At 37.7% G+C, this 13,593-nt stretch overlaps 1 pseudogene; it reads right to left on the reverse strand.

Moving 5' to 3' along the window:
• Positions 1 to 1,951: 1,951 nt before the first annotated feature.
• Positions 1,952 to 13,593, reverse strand: part of LOC112934884 (GTP-binding nuclear protein Ran-like) — a 44,749-nt pseudogene continuing 33,107 nt past the window's right edge.

Genomic DNA, 13,593 nt, shown 5'->3' on the forward strand with positions numbered 1-13,593 from the left:
TCAAAAACCATAATGCAGACAACTTTGTAATATGTTGTTTTAGTGAGTTTTGCACGATAAACCTGCCTAACAAACAGCCCAGCTGGGCCAGTGATTTACGGTGAGAGACGTGGTCTTGATGTCTGGGATGTGGGCGGGGTGGCTGTTCTTCATTCAGCAAGTCATCTTCACATCTGCTCTGCAGATCTTTCATTCCGAGGCCCAGGCGAGATCTTCCGATGGCAGATGGCAGAAGCACAAAGGCACAAACCAGGCCACGCCAGCTGGTGTGACACTCTTGTTAGATGCGGCGCATGTTATATTCACATGGTGCTGGTCAGAGCAAATCCTAGAGATAAACCCAAAGTGGGAGTGACAGAGGAGTATGCTCCACCCCAAGAGGAAGGCACTGCAGAGGCTAATGGAAAAGGATATGAAGTCCCTAATTCTATTACAGGGAGAGAGTGGAGAGCTGATAGCAGCAATCCAAGCTGGGGCTGGATCACACGAGAGTTATTTCTTCTTAAACTAATTAGGCTTAAAAGGCTTCAGTCCTAACTCTATGGCAAAGATTGCTCTTTTCCCAAATTCCCCGTCCACTACAACCTCAAAGCCTTGGCTAGGCTCTCACCCACCATGATTTAAGGTGGCACAGGAGAAGCAGAAGAGAGAAACATGAGAAATCCTGAGAAGTCCAGGTTTTCCTGGACTTCCTGCCACTTACTATTTCTGTCCTGTGGACAGAGAGACAGAGTCGGAGTTGGAGAGAGAACCTTGTCCATGTAAAATGTAGAACCGCGTTGTGATTGGATGTGCTCCTGTCAATGTATTGGAAGATAATCCATAGCAACTATTTCTGGGATAAATTGGAAGGTAAAGAAAGTTTGGAGGCCCGAAACTTTTCTCTCTGCTTAACCAGTGCACTAGAGCACTAGAGGACATCTGTCCTTTTTTTTTTTTTTTTTTGGCTTGCCCAGCACTTATTTTCACATTTTCTGGCAAAACCATTATTTCCCCATTTGTATTCTATGTGTTTTGAGTGAGATTGATTCAAACTCTGTGGCCATGTGACCCAGGCTTGAGTAATCAAAACATTGTATCCCAGTGATTAATTCAGGGGTGAGAAGGTGACTCAGAGCCCTGGAAACTCTATTCTAGAACTCTTGTTGGAACAAGTGGAAAGAAAGCGTCCTCTCTACCTGCCTACTGGGGTTGGTGTTAGGATGATATATACGTCGACAAGTATAGGCAACCATCTTTCCATTGTGTGGAGGGGAGTTGAGAATTTAACCAGGCCCAGCTATATAGAAAATGGAATGGTGAAAGTGGTGAGCCCTTGTGTCATTATTTTATTCTCTGTATCCAGACATGCCCGAAAATACCCGAGGCTTTCAAATTAGATGAGTCAAGCTTTCGTGGTTTTGGTTGGTTGATTTTGTTGGGGTTTTTTTGCTTGTCATTTTACTACGAAATGGCTTCTTGACTAGTTAGTATTAGTGTCTACATTTTATGTAGTTATCATTAGTATCTAGCAAAACTTTATAAAGCCTATGCCTATAATAAAAAAAAAAAAGTGCACACAATTGGGAAGGAATTACCACAAAGTAGATTTTTTTTTCTTTTTAAAACACAATTTATCCTGATTCTAAGTGAAAAGGAAAGGGAGTGACAGTAACAAACAAAATTTCACTCCTGGATATTGTGATGTGACTAACGTGGTCTTAGATTTGAAATTCAGGAAGGAGACAACTGCATTTCAAAACAGTTAAATATGCAGATCCAAAAAACAGAGGAAGCTTTTTACACTGCCACATTCACTCCAAAGCTCATTCATCTCCTTCAGCGTCCCAAAGATTAAGCATATGTTCTGCTTAGCTGTATAATAAGGTGGCCAAAATGGTGTACCAGTCCCATCATAGGACAGCTGCCTATAAATCTAGACTTCAGACCCTGGGCTCCAGCTGCAACTTTCTTATAGGTTGTCATCTGGGTGAGCAGTTGTCTGAGCAACCTCTAGATTGTGCTCATCCTGTGTTGGCAAAGCTGAGTCCAGACAACGTCTGGTGGGGCAAGAGCAGTCATGGCAACCAACTCCAAGTTAGAGTCTCCAAATGGTTTTCTAGAAAGACAGAGGAAGGGCTTTTCAAAGTTGTAGTTACTTCTGGCAGAAATATCCTAGTATTATTGAAGGTTCTTCTTTGGGTGGAAGACAATAGATTTGGCCTTACCTGTCTTGTGCTTATTGTCCACTTTGTGGCCACACAGCACAGAAGGGATTTTCCACGTACTCATACCAGATCTCTCTGTCTCTATGCACATTCTTGTAAGCAACCCTTGCTGTTACATCAAGAGTTACGATGGCACACTGGGCTCGGAGGTGGTACCTACCACCCGTCAGCCTAGCACATTTCTCCTGACCAGCCATATCCCATACATTGAACTTAGTATAATGTAAATGTGATTATATAACAAATATTTTCTGTGATTGAAAGTTATAAAAGCATTTTTCTCAAAGAGAGATTGATAATTTACCTGCAGATTTGGGCCATTAGAGGGCCTGAGTTCTAGCCTAATTCCATGCTTTGTGATTTTGGAGAAAATCACCTAGCTTTTTGGCTAACAGCAACAACTACAGAATAAGGGGGCCAAATTAAATCACTTCTAAAGACGTTTCCATCTTTAAAATGCTATCATCTCTGCCATATTGCTTCTATTAGTTTCACTTTAAATATCATGCTTTCCTAAATAAATGGAATATTACCTTCATATTTTCATGAATGCTCATATACCCATAGAGCAAAATCTGTCATTTATTTCAGTTTTTCAGAAATAACTATGTTCTTAGGCAGATAGAACTGAGTAAGGGAATCAAAACATGACAAAGTGGTTTAATTTACGTAATGTCAACTTTTGTCTCCTAAGCAGAACAGAATGAAGATAATGCTGACCAAATTGCTCTGCATAATGCATTGTGTAACTCTATGGCTCGCGCTGACACACTTATTTATCTGAGAGAGAGAAAACTTATGCAATGTGTTGATGCCTTGAGAAGTATATTCTCAAACATTTTAAGTGCTTAATTATAAGTTAAACACTGAAATCATGGCACAGAGAGGTGACTTACTCTGGGACCATTGTAAACTTGAATTATTATTGAACAAACTGGAGAAGTTTGAAAGTGGATTACCGAGAGATTTCTTAAGACCTAATTTTCTATACTGGATTAGTGAAAGTTCTTATGGTTTATTAATTTGTATCCCCTTTAGAAATCTTTTTATTTATCTTATTTCTTACATTTGCTTGAAAAAATCCTTATGAGTATTTGAGTTAGAAGAAAAATAAAAGGGCTTTTAACGTTTTTCTTGTTGCCTAGTTCAATAGAAATTGCAGATAAGGAGAATGCTATTAAAATAGTTTTAAGTGTGTCTTTATTCCTGTACAAACTCATTGGGTATTAAAATGCACACATGCACATATGTATCATTAAAGTATTTAGATAAAAGTAGATAAAATAGGAACAAAGTTTCCTTTAAAAACGTCGTCTGATAATATAAATATTACTAATTTGTACTTGTTTAACAAAGGAATTGAAGCTGCTTAAAATAATGGGTACCATGAAAATGATTAAAATAAATAGTTGAGGGCAGCCTGGGTGGCTCAGCGGTTTAGCGCCGCCTTCAGCCCAGGGTGTGATCCTGGAGACCTGGGATTGAGTCCCACGTCGGGCTCCTGCATGGAGCCTGCTTCTCCTTCTACCTGTGTCTCTGCCTCTCTCTCTCTCTCTCTCTCTCTCTCTCTCTCTCTGTGTGTGTGTGTGTCTCATGAATAATAAATAAAATCTTTAAAAAAATAAAAATAAATAAATGAGAAATTAGGTAAATGAAAAATAAGGTTAGGAAGAAAACAAAAGCAGGGATTCAAAGAACACAGGTAGAAATGCACATCATAGGTCTTACATAGTTATTGGAGGTGGGGCACACATTTAACCCTGTTTTACTGAAAGCAAGATAAAAATACAAAATATGTTGTTAGCAAGGTAAATTTAAACCTACTGTTAATGAGAAAACAGGTGTTTCTGGAACTGAGACTCATGAGTAATACGTTTCTTTCGTGAAATCTTCTAGATAATGCACGAAATTAAAAGATGCTTTGTGTCATAATGGACAATATACTCAATGGAGCCTTATAAGTACGATCATGCATTTTGGTGTTTGTTTTGAGAGAGGGAGAGAGAGCATAAGCAGGGGGGAGGGGCAGAGGGAGAGAGAAAATTTTAAGATTAATCTTCATCTTAATCTTAAAATCACTAAGCCTGGAGCCCGACATGGGACTTGATTCCCATGACTCTGAGATCATGACCTGATCTGAAATCAAAGAGTCAGACTTAACCCCCTGAGCCACCCAGGCATCCCAATAAAATAATGAATTTAATACAACTTTTAAAAAGTTAATGTTCTTTTGGATTGGTTGATGACAAGACATTGTAGTGAAGTCCAGTAAGAGTGATTTTTTATGTTGAGCAGAAATAGGGCAGCCTGTTTGCATTGACTTCAAGCTATTAAACACTGAATATTTAACCTATTATGATAGTCTTTTGGACAAGGAGCTGTATTTCTGTAGATTATGAGTCAAACAGCATTCTGCTTCCTTCGTTGTAGTACGTGCAGTTTGATTTTTACCCCTGAGCGAGCTGGATGCTATCTTGAATACAATTAATTTCATAAGACACAAAGCTTGCTAACCTGTTAGGTAGTTGGTTATAAAGATGGAAACTCCAAGATGCTTTCTTTGTGCTTTGCAGGTGCTTGAGCTCTGGTATTGAACAGAAAGCTCCCAAAAGCTTGAAGAACGTGGTTGCCAATATGGGCTCATTGGCCATTTTGTGTGAGGTGGTGCATAAGACATCCAGAGGAAACTCCATTCTTCACGGCTGTCTTCCTAAGAGCTGCATTGGAAGCTTAATTCACTGGGAATTAAATTATAATCACACACACAATCTAATAATAATAATCTCTTTGAAAGATTTAGATAAAAATGGAGACGTGAAGTTTCTTCTGCAGTATAAATTAATCCAAGTGTACTATGAAAGAAATATAGTGTTCCTTACAAACTTCACAGAGGTAAAAAGTGGAAATGTAGCAGGAATGATGATGTATAACTGGTCTATGAGTTTGTCTTATTGAAAATATACGTGCTTAGAAGGAGTGGAAAAAAGTGGGCTGACAATGTTTGCAGTTGTTGTCATTTGCAGGATTGGAGGATTTGGACTATTTTTGTTATTGTTAATTTACGTTTTTGGAGTTTTTCCCCCATATGTTCTATACATTTTTTGAGTTCTCTATGATGAACATGTGTTCTGCAATCAGGGAAATTAATGATGACTTTTTTTTTTATGACTCTTACTTCAAATTGATCATCCTGAAAAATATTCACAGCAACCAGATTTTGTGAAGTCACTATTAAATTTATGATGATCTTTGGATCTTTTAGCTGGAATGCTCTAGAACTAGAGTATGCTTTTTTACATCAAATCAAACCTATGATTTTCTAAGTTGAAAGTAATGAAGTAAAAGAAATAATTCCATTACTTATTTAGTGGGAGATAAATGCAGTGCAAGCCAAAATACTTGTTAATGAATCTATTTCTGGTTCTCTTACACTAGGTCAGGGAAGAAGATCCCTAATGTTCGGCTGAGGAATGTTAATTTCATAGGAAGTAGAACTTTCATGAGGCCCAAGAAAATGGGTTAGAATTGAAAATCGTTCCTAAGATCTGCCTCACCTTTGTAGCAAAAGCCCTTTGTGATCTAAGTGTCAAGCCCCTATTTCTATTTTGGCACAGTCTAGATTTCACCTGAAATAATTAGGGATACTGTTTAGTAACTTCATTGGTTCTAATGATGGTGTTTCAAGATAGTGTTCCAACCCTCTTTCTGTTGGTGTCATCACAAGAAGGATGAGACGTGATAAATAAGTGTCATTAACTAAATGTGGTGCCTCCATATAATTCTTTAATTACATTGATCATTAAATATGAAATTTTCGTTTTAATTTTGTGTTATTAAGACCCTTTTAAGTTAACCAGTTCATGTGAAGGTAAAATTTTGTTTTTAAAATATTTATTTTTCTGAGTCTACTAATTATCATCTCTGAAATCTATTATTATTTTTATTTTTTAGATTTTTATTTATTAGAGGATAAGTAGGGGGAGCAGTAGGCAGAGAGAGAGGGAGAAGCAGGCTCCCAGCTAAGCAGAGAACTCGATGTGGGATTGATCCCAGGATCGTAACCTGAGCTGAAGGCAGACACTATAACCAATTAAGCCACCCTAGTGCCCCAATTATTATTATTATTATTATTATTATTATTATTATTATTATTATTAATTTTAGGATTCATTATATTTTGAGAGAAAGAGAGTGAGCAGAGAGAGGAGCAGAGGGACAGACTCTTATTTATTTATTTATTTTTTTTGGGACAGACTCTTAAGAAGACTCTCCACTGAGCTCAGAGTCCAATGTGAGTCTGGATCCCATGACCCTGAGATCCTGACCTGAGTCAAAATCAAGAGCCAGCCACTTAACCAACTAAGCATCCCTCACCCCTGCCCAGGCACTCCTGAAATCTATTATTTTTTTAAAAAATATTTAATTTATTTATTTATGAGAGACACAGAGAGAGAGGCAGAGACACAGGCAGAGGGAGAAGCAGGGGTCCCAATGCGGGACTCGATCCCAGGACCCCAGGATCAGCCCTGGGCCAAAGGCAGGCGCTATATTGCCGAGCCACCCAAGGATCCCCCAAATCTATTATTTTTAAGGCATAAATAAGCAAGTGTGTTTTCTTTAGAAATCTCATAATCTAGTTGGCCAATCTATTTATAATTAGTTACTATTTTGAGGGGGAGAAGTCACTGTGCCACAAATGCAACATAAAACCCGTAAGTGATTTTAATTAGAAATTTATATTGTCCAGGGGCACCCGGGTGGCTCAGTCTGTTAAGCCTCCGACTCCTGATTTTGGCTCAGGTCATGATCTCAGGGTCCTGGGACTGAACCCTGCTTCTAGCTCTATGCCTAGTGGGGAGTCTGATTGAGAATTTTCTCTCTCTCTCTCTCTCTCTCTCTGTCACCGCCCTCCTCCCAATAAATAAATTAGTCTTAAAAACAAAACACAACAAAGAAATTTGGATTGTCCAGAAGTCATTAGGAAGAGATCTTTGGGGTTTATTTCAAGTGCTCCACTTGAATAAAAAAGTGAGAAGAACCAGGAGGCTTCTTACCATACTAGATTTCTCTTGGTCACAGATTGTTTAAATCTTTAACAACATTTATTAGAATCCTAGTGCCTCTAACTTGCAAGGAATATGAGAAGGTTTTGTTTTTGTAGGTTTTTTTTTTTTTTTTTTTGTAAAATAGTGTGAACCAAAAGAAAAGTAAAAACACTCTCCATATTTATAATTAACATTTCCATACTACAAATAAGGCATATTTCACAATTATATAGTTGCCGTTCATTACCTCCTACTCACCAAGTTAAATAGTTTATTAATTCCTGGCTCTTAGATTTGATTTTTGAGATTTGATGCAGAATTGATGCAAAAAAAAAAATGGTTTGGCAAATCTCTATTCTATGTAGTATGATATAGCTAAGGGCCAGATCTTCGTCCTGTTAAGTATGTTTTTCAAAATCTTGCCTCAATACACGGACCTTACTTCTGGCGAGTGTAATTCATCAATAATGTAAGCTTGGGAGACACACGCGTACCTTAGGCAGGGTATTTGATATAAACAAGTATGAGAGGGTGATGCAGATGAATTCTATCTGGAAATTAACCTCTTTAGACATCTCTCTCTCTCTTTTTTTTTTAGACATCTTTTTTATATAAAAGCAATGGATTCACATTTTGGAGAACATTTTTGGCTTATGTTAATTGCTCTATCTTTTTCTGTCTCTGTAAAATTGTTTTTTATTGAATTGATTGCAGTCAACTCAACTCTACTACTACCACTTCTCTCGTCATTATGCACTCTACCTCTTTAAAAAGCATTTTGTTGTCTTCAGGATCACAGATATTTAGTAAATTGACATGCATTGAATTTTTTACCGTTCAGGTTACTGCTGTACAGGGAATTGTCACAAAGCTAAGAAGAGACTTTGTTCTGCCTTTAAAAACTCATTACCTAATGGGGATGATGGGACAAAAACAATTAGGAAACATAAACCATTCATGAGGATAATGGACAGAACCTTATATGAGACTCAGGAGGCTAGAGTGTCAAATTTCCCACCAATTAGAGAAGTATAAGGAAACAAGTCAGTAAACTTTCTGATTCTCAGTTTCCTCCTCTGAAAGGTAAAAGAGACAAAATATACATATTATTTCAGTGGTTCCTTTGGTCTCTGGTAATTTTATGATTTTATTGTAATTCTTATCTGTTCATATTTTCTGATTTCAATTACACTTGTAAATACCTATAATTTCAGAATAAGACTCTTCAAATTATAGAAAGAAGAAAGGCTTAAAATGTTAAATATTTTAGATGATTTTTCCCAAAAATATTCTAAAAACACAATGCATATTCATGTAGAAAACTTAGATTCATTCAAAAGGCAACAAAACCCAGAGAAGCATTGCTAGACTATGGATGTAACTATGTGATAAATTTTGCCTTAAGACACCGGTATTTTGCTTTTTTAGTTCATCTAAAATATTTTCGTCAAAAATTTATCCTGCTGTTTGACTTGAAACTGAGAAAATTCTGTGAATTTTAAAAATCCAGGACTACATTCTAGGAAGCAATACCAGAGCCGATGTAAAAAAAAATAAACCAGTGAGCAGAGATATTAAATAAGCACAATAATTGCATTAGGGGAGAGCAATGTAGGGTGTTATTAACCATTGACATGCACTTATAAACAAACAAGTAAAATACTAGAAAAGAGAGGTGAGGGAATATTCTTAGAATTAACAGCAGTGTTCTTAGGAAAAAAGTGAATTTTGTCCTGGGCCGGGGCCTATTTTCCTGGATACTTTTAAAGAAAGTATAAAGTTACAACCTGGATTATGCTATATACTGACCAAAGGAAGTCCTTGAAAAAGCTCAAGCTAAAAGAATAGTAGACTCCAGGAGGATTTTAAAGTTGTTAATAAGCCAAGTTAGCAGAATTTCTTGATCAATTTCCAATGTATTAGTTTCCGACCGCATTTACCAAAAATATTTATCTTGCTCAGACCAAAGAATACTTCTAAGTAGCTATTATTATTAATCATGAGCAAACACTGTGGAATAGGAAAATGCGAGTTGACAACATAACCTTTGCTCACATGCCATTGGCTTCAGACTTGGTTGTCATGGGAACTACGTTAAGGGGTAATGTTGGTTTTATTGCATCATGGAGAACATTTTCAAAGGAGACCATTCCCGTGTAGGCCAAGGGCAAGGTTCCATGGAGATGGTTGTCAATAAATCTGAGTGTTGTCAGAATTGTGTATCGCCTCCTGGATGTGGGGAGGCAGTGCAGGAGGGTCTGTTTTCCTCTGCTCTACCCAGGAGTTCTTAATACTCAAAAGAGAAGCCCACATGGAGTCAAGGAATGAAAGGTTTTTTTTTTTTTTTTTTTTTTGCCTCAAGTGAGCGAAGGGACCTATGGGAAGGAAGAGGGAATTTGCTAAAGACCTGATTAGGAATTATACCAGTGATTTCTAGAGTTAAAAACAGTATTCCTAATGTCTCCATACATCATTTTGACCATACCTAATTTCACATGCCTTTACTAATATTTATAATTGTGCAGTCAGCCTCTCTCATGTTTTCCTTCTTGATAGTATCTACCGAAGTTCTAGATATTACATAGGTAGTCTACGTCCCCGCCAAAAAGAGCTATTTTATTTTTAAAATATTTTTATTCTACTGACTTAATTATGTTATTTCTTTTTCTCCTGTTTCCTCTGGGGTTGTTATGTTTCTGACTCTTTAATTTTATCTAAAAACCTAATTTCATTTATTTCTTCTTTAATAAATACATCCAGTACCGTATGATTGTATTCTGAAACTTTAGTTTTTCATACATAGTTCATTCAGGTCTACATTCTTTATAATTCAATTTTGATGTCCTTGTTATCACCCATGTGATTTGGTAATATATGCTTGATTTCTAGACTCAAGGTTCGGGCATTGGTGGAGCTTTCTTTTTTTGATCTTCATTTTCTAAATGTATTGCATTGTAGTTAATGAGTGAGGTCAGTTGTAATTTAGAAACTTTGGATTTGTTGAGATTTCTTCTGCGGTCTAATCAATGGTCAATATTGCTAGTATGTTACTTGGTTTAAGATAAAACGCCAGAAAAAAAAAAAACAGGCAAAAAAAAAAATACAAATAAAAAAACAGGCACATGATTTCATATGATAAAAATCAAGCTACCGTTAATTATGCTATTCAAAACACGTAACAGTTTTTCTACTGAAATTTTGGGTTTTAAGGTATTCATCTGTTTTTTATCACCACATGCTTATTGAGCATCTGTGATGTTCTGCTTTCCTCTTTCCTTGTTTGCTTGTTCCTTTCCTGACTTCTTGCTCCTTGCTATCTTTCTTCATGGTGGGTTCTCTGGTCTCACATAGTAAATTCATTATCACGTGCCCACCTTCTTGGGCCTTCGGACCCCTTTCGCAGGTCCTCTCCCAAACATTTGGGGCATCACTACCCAATTTGCTGAGGAGTATCTCTGTGTCTGAGTTTGAAAGGCCTCCTGAAAGCATACCAAGATTGGCTCCATGTGACCTTTTTAAGAAATGATATTCTGGGTCATATTGACAAACTCCTATTGAGTATTTTATTTTTTTCTCCTCCATTCTAACATTCAAGCTCCACCCCCATATGTACTCCCAGGCCCTGCTGAAATTTATGAGTCAGTTCCTATAGCTCTTTTTTTTTTTTTATAAATCTTTTTTTTTTTTTTTTAATATCAGGACTCGGTTCTGATAAGAAGGGTGAATATAATTTCATGATAGGTTTGCCCAAGGGGTGTCGTTTTGTCATCTCTCTGCAACTGCAGAAACGGTACTTTATAGAGCAGGGAGCAGGTTACTTCTGCTCACCTGGGTTCTAAAGATTTACTTGTCACACGTACCCAAATATTGCCAGATCTCGGGGCCCTGGATGTAGCAGAGATGAGCTGCCGGGCTGTGTCTTCACAGTCCCTCCGTCTGTCTGTTCTGTAGTGCTACTGCCTTGAAACAAAATCCTGTTTCTGTTCTCACCAAAGCTGCCCTGTTACTGCAGAAGGCAAGGGTTCCTTAGGTATTATCATTAGGGTTTCCTGGCCTTTGTCACCATGCCCTGCATTTGTCGTTGGCTACCTCAGCTCCGTTATTCTCTCCTACAAGGCTTCTGAAGCTGCCACCCCAACTCCACAATCTTTATAATTACATCCGCTCCCATATGTTGTAAGTATGTGCACTCCATCCCCCATGCCTCACCCCACCCCACCCCACCACCAGTGAAAGTCTTGGTGTTTGGAGTGTTAGGTCGCGTGAGAGGTTACCATCACCCCAGCTCTGGTAACGACAGTCTCATTTTGGGTTGCCCTAAAAGCAGACCCCAAGTCAAGGGGTCAGTGCTGAGAAGTGATCCCAGGGAGCCCAAGCAGCACATGAGCACTCACACAGGGAAAGAGAACAATTCAATAAAGGGTGTATCAAGGAGTGGTTTACCATTGTGGGCTCCTCAATCCCCTAAGGAACCTCAGACTCTCCCACAGGGGAATGAAAGGTTGGGTCTCTTTATCCACAAAATCCAGTCCCATATTTTTGAGGGTCATTCCTGGAAATGCGAAATCCTCTGGTCTTTGGGGCTCCCCTGGATGTAGTCTGAGCAAGCTCCAGGGGTGCTGGAGAAAAACTCTGGGGACAGAGGAGAAAGATCCAGGCACTTGGTTAGAGAGAGCATCCATCAGATATGAGAACTTCATATCTGGAAAACTTAGAGGTGGCCCCAAATTAGAGGCCGTGGGAACATCGGAGCGTCTGGTATAAGGTGTCATTTGTTTTTTTTTTTTTGTTTTTTTTTTTTTTTCATTTGTTTTTTAATACACTCCTAGTATATAGCACATAGCTGGGTTTTTATTTACACTTTTAAAATAAGTGAATTATGTCCCCACCTATTTACTGGTTTCCTTTCTCACCCTTTATTGGATTTACTTTTCATTGTCTCCGTGGGTGGGAAGTTATGCATTCCTTCTCTCTAGATGTTCTGAAGCTAAATATTTTGCACCCAGTTTTTTATTGCTTGTACTTAAATGGCCAACGTACTTAACATTTTTCCTCAAGAACTCCGAATTAACCAGTGTTTATATTCATCCTCTTATGCAAATATGAGAAAATGGTTTTTCATGTATTGATCCTGTGTGGGTTATCCTCTGAAATTTTATTTATAGGCTGATATTAAAAATTGACAGTCAAAACTTGTTCTTATAGTGTACTAAATTATTTGATTGCATGTGAATCCTACACTGTCTCTTGAATTCATTTTTTTCTTTCACTTGATAGGTTACGTCCAGTACTGGTTTTTCAGAAGATATCTATGAATAATACATGTTTGAATAACTAAATGTTTTAATTTGCTCTATCCCTTGAATTCCATTTTGGTCAAGCATTAAATTCTGGGCTGGAGCATATTTTTTTTTTCATGCATGTGCACATGTGTGCAAATATTTGTATGTATTTGTAGGATCTTTCAATGAACTGCCTGAGCACCTTTGTCTTCAGTTGTTGGAAATGTTTTTAATGCTTATTTTCGTTATTGCCTTGCCTTCATTCTCTTTATTTTCTCCTTTGGACTTTCTCTTGGGTATCTTTAGGACCCTTCAGGTACCCTTTATAATTCTTACTCCTTTTTATGTTCCATCTCTTCTGTTGTTTTTAATTCTCAGAGAATGTTTTGGCTTTACTCCTCTCTGTGGCTTTGGTCCAGCTGCTGTTTATTCTATCAATTGCGGGTTGTCTTTTTGTTTTAACTTCAGTGATTATTTTCTTAATATTATGATTTCTAGTTGATTCCCATTTTTAAATGCATTTTTTTCACAACCTTGTCAGAAAAATAATTATACTAACTAACTTCCTGTCTATCTTCCTGTGTTAAATCTTTGCCCCACAGGTATCATTTCTGCTTCTTGAATTGCTTTCCCCTAAAGGTCCTGAGTTTCTATAAATATTTTCTGATTTTTGATTTGGGAGTCTATTTGTATTTAAGATTTCTTACTAGTTTTTTTTGTTGTTGTTGTTTGTTTGTTTGTTTGTTTGTTTGTTTTTTACCTGGTATGCTTGTCCCTGTTGTTTGTGGAGATAAATGATGTGGACTTTCAGTGATATGTAGTCCTCTTCCCTTCTCTTCCCTTCCCTTCCCTTCCCTTCCCTTCCCTTCCCTTCCCTTCCCTTCCCTTCCCTTCCCTCCCCCTCCCCTCCCCTCCCCTCCCCTCCCCTCCCCTTCCCTCATTCCCTCTTTCCCTCTTTTTGATTTTATTCATTTGTTTAAGGGAAGGAGAGCATGCATGAACAGGGAGAAGGTCAGGGGAGAGAGACAAGCAGACTCTCCTCTGAGCGGGAAGCCTGAC

Source organism: Vulpes vulpes, chromosome 3, assembly GCF_048418805.1.
Source record: "Vulpes vulpes isolate BD-2025 chromosome 3, VulVul3, whole genome shotgun sequence".
NCBI classification, from domain to species: Eukaryota; Metazoa; Chordata; class Mammalia; order Carnivora; family Canidae; genus Vulpes; species Vulpes vulpes.